Source organism: Trachypithecus francoisi, unplaced genomic scaffold, assembly GCF_009764315.1.
Source record: "Trachypithecus francoisi isolate TF-2019V2 unplaced genomic scaffold, Tfra_2.0 Lachesis_group4, whole genome shotgun sequence".
Classification (NCBI taxonomy): domain Eukaryota; kingdom Metazoa; phylum Chordata; class Mammalia; order Primates; family Cercopithecidae; genus Trachypithecus; species Trachypithecus francoisi.
This window is the reverse complement of record NW_022681469.1, coordinates 119,836,365-119,840,076: the sequence shown is the minus strand read 5'-3', so window position 1 is coordinate 119,840,076 and position 3,712 is coordinate 119,836,365. Positions and strand designations below refer to the sequence as shown.

At 51.1% G+C, this 3,712-nt stretch overlaps 1 long non-coding RNA gene across 1 annotated transcript; it reads right to left on the bottom strand.

Moving 5' to 3' along the window:
* Positions 1-1,482: 1,482 nt before the first annotated feature.
* Positions 1,483-3,436, bottom strand: LOC117072583. The gene is made up of 2 exons (XR_004432865.1): positions 3,216-3,436; positions 1,483-1,728 (listed from the first exon to the last, which is right to left on the bottom strand). It is a non-coding gene; the product is annotated as an uncharacterized LOC117072583 (long non-coding RNA).
* Between the last annotated feature and the right edge of the window lie 276 nt (positions 3,437-3,712).

Here is a 3,712-nt window from a genome sequence, read left to right as displayed (position 1 = left end):
GCCTGGGGACACAGAAAGACCTTGCCTCTGAAAAAAGAATACTTGTCCTGCCCCCACCGCCCCCCCCCCCTTTTTTTTGAGATGGTTTCATTCTTGTTGCCCAGGCTGGAGTGTAATGGTGCAATCTCGGCTCACTGCAACCTCTGCCTCCTGGGTCCAGGTAATTCTCCTGCCTCGGCCTTCCAAGTAGCTGGAATTACAGTTGCACGCCACCACGCTTGGCTAACTTTTTTGCATTTTTAGTAGAGATGGGGTTTCATCATGTTGGCTGGATTGGTCTCGAACTCCTGACCTCAGGCAATCCGCACACTTTGGCCTCCCAATGTGCTGAGATTACAGGCATGAGCCACTGCGCCTGGTCTCCAAACCTCTTTTTGAAAATTCCTCCCATCCAGCCACAGTGCTACACTGGGATGGGCCCCTCCCTCTCTGACATTTACCATATTTAACACTTTTTTTGTTGTTGTTTTTGTTTTTGAGATAGGGTCTTGCTCTGTTGCCCAGGCTGGAGTGCAGTGGTGTAATCACGACTCACTACAACCTCAACCATCTGTACTCAAGCAATCAAACCTCCTCATGCCTCAGCCTCCTGAGTAGCTGGACTCCAGGTGTGTGCACCACCATGCCTGGCTAATTTTGTGTTTTTTGTTTTTTGTTTTTTTGTTTTTTTTTTTGAGACGGAGTTTCGTTCTTGTTGCCCCAGGTGCAGTACAATGACATGGTCTCAGCTCACTGCACCCTCTGCCTCCCAGGTTCAAGCAATTTTCCTGCCTCAGCCTGCTGAGTAGCTGGGATTACAGGCACCTGCCACCACGCCCGGTTAATTTCTATATTTTTAGTAGAGATGGGGTTTCACCATGTTGGCCAGGCTGGTCTTGAACTGCTGACCTCAGGTGATCCACCCACCTCGGCCTCCCAAAGTGCTGGGATTACAAGTGCGAGCCACCGTGCCCGGCCTCATTTTTGTATTTTTGTACAGATAGGGTCTCCCTATGTTTCCCAGGCTAGTATAAAACTCCTGACCTTAGGTGATCCACCCGCCTCAGCCTCCCAGAGTGCTGGGATTATAGGTGTGAGCCACATTTAAATTTTTCTAGAGAAAGGGTTCCACTGTGTTGCCTAGCCTGGTCTCAAACTTCTGGTCTCAAGCAATCCTCCCACCTTGGCCTCCCAAAACATCGATATTACAGCCCAACGAGGTCGAACTCCTGACCTCAAGCAATCCACCCACCTCGATCTCCCAAAGTGCTGGGATTCCAGGTGTGAGCCACCATGCCCAGCCCCGTGGCACATTTTCCTTCCATGGCTTTTCTTCTTGATGTCACATGCTCCCAAGAGCACAAAGAGCTCTGAGGTCTTCCTGGACACTACCTCTGCTGTGATAAGGAAGAGGGCAGGCCACCTGAGCTGCGTTTCCCGACCTTGTCCCCAGTGACAGCTGCGGCCGCGATCCAAACGAGAATGTGAAAGTGACCATAAATGTAAAGGCAGCACTTTTTCTCTTTTTTTACTTATTTAAAAAGGCCTTGGTGGCAGGAATATAGTGTAAAAATCATTGGAAAAACTGAAAGGCATCGATACATATCCGAATATACACTTTGTACATAAATTACATTTCCTTTAGTCTTTCTGAGTGAGGTCCTGATTCAGTACTGAGGTCTAGTAATTAAGAGGTCCGGGGAGCTGCACGTTCAGGCCGGCATAGTCTACCTTGTACATTGGTGATTGCTAGAGAGCGTGACAAAGGGACTGGGCTAGGACTCCAGGTGATGCGGAACGGACTCAAAATGCTTAGGTCTGCTTTTGGAGGGGCTTTCTCAGAAGTTATTTATTTATATTTGATATTTTTTATTTTTTTGAGATGGAGTTTCACTCTTTTGCCCAGGCTGGCGTGCAGTGACGCAATCTCGGCTCACTGCAACTTTGGCCCCCCGGGTTCAAGCGAGTCTCCTGCCTCAGCCTCCCGAGTAGCTGGGATTATAGGCACCGGCCACCATGCCTGGCTAATTTTTCTATTTTTAGTAGAGGTGGGGTTTTGCCATGTTGGCCAGGCTGGTCTCGAACTCCTGAACCTCAAGTGATCCACCTGCCTCGGCCTCCCAAAGTGCTAGGATTACAGGTGTGAGCCACCACACCCAGCCTATTTATTTTTGAGATGGAGTATCATTCTCTTGCCCAGGCTGGAGTGCAATGGCATGATCTTGGCTCACTGCACCCTCAATCCCCTTGGGCTCAAGCAGTCCTCCTACCCCAGCCTCCCAAGTAGCTGGGACCACAGGCATGTGCCACTGTGCCTGGCCAATTTTTTTTTTTTGATACAGAGTTTCACTCTTGTCGCCCAGGCTGGAGTGCAACGGTGCAGCCTTGGCTCATTGCAACCTCTGCTTCCCAGGTTCAAGCAATTCTGCCGTTTCAGCCTCCCCAGTAGCTGGGTTAACAGGCATGTACCACTATGCCCGGCTAATCTTGTATTTTTAGTAGAGATGAGGTTTCTCCATGTTGGTCAGGCTGGTCTCAAACTCCTGACCTCAGGTGATCCACCTGCCTTGGCCTCTCAAAGTGCTGGGATTAGAGGTGTGAGCCACTATGCCCAGGCTTTTTCTTTTTTTAATTTAATTAAATTAATTAATTAATTTGTTTTGAGATGGAGTTTTGCTCTTGATGCCCAGGCTGGAGTGCAATGGCATGATCTTGGCTCACCACAACCTCCGCCTCGCAGGTTCAAGCGATTCTCCTGCCTCAGCCTCCCTAGTAGCTGGGATTACAGGCGTGCACTACCATGCTGGGATAATTTTTGTATTTTTAGTAGAGATGGGGTTTCACCATGTTGGCCAGGCTGGTCTCGAACTCCTGACCTCAGGCAATCCACCCACCTTGGCCTCCCAAAGTGCTGGGATTACAGGTGTGAGCCACCGTGCCTGGCCAGTGACATTTCTTTTCATGTCTCCAGCTCTGGCACGGCTGAAGGACATGGGCAGGTCCCTGCCTGGACCTCGGCTGGCCCATGTGCCCAGCGGGGATGTGAACTCCTGCCTGAGTGCCTGTGAGTACCCGGTGAGACGGGTGGATGCATCTATAACCCCCAAGGCTGGAAGGTCCCCCCTCAAAGTGCCTCCCCATCCCCTGGGCCCACATCCCAGAGTAGACGGCCCTGCCTGACGGAGGGGGGAGGGTCCCAGAGATGAGGGCTGGAGTCCAAATCTGTGCAACTTTACCACGAGTGAGATCTGGTTGGCTGATGCCACTGAATCCAGGTTAGAGGATGAGAAAGAGGAAGACGAGGAGGAAGAGGAGACGGAATTTCCTTCCGAGACCCGCTTTCTCTTGTGCTTGGGAATGCTGCTGTCTTTGGCTGGAAGGAGGGGAAAAGGCTGTTGACGATGGAAGCTGAGGCTTTTCTGTCTCAGCCTCCTGAGCTCTCTGGAAAAGTGTTCTGTCTTAAGTTTTCAAGTCCCCCTTTCAGGATTTCAGGCTCCTGATCCCCTGGGGGTCAGGGCCCACCTGTCCAGAGCCCACCTGTCCAGCCTCCTTCCCAAAGCAAGCCCGAGGGCCCACTCTCCCCAGCCTCCTGCTCTTGCTGGCCTGCCTGCCTTTGTTAACACTGTATCCTCATTCCCAGGCGTCCCTTCTCCTCCCCAGCAAGTTCACCCATCAGGCCCTAGGTCCTCTCTCTTTCTGTTTGTTGTTGTTGTTGTTGTTGTTTTGTTTTGTT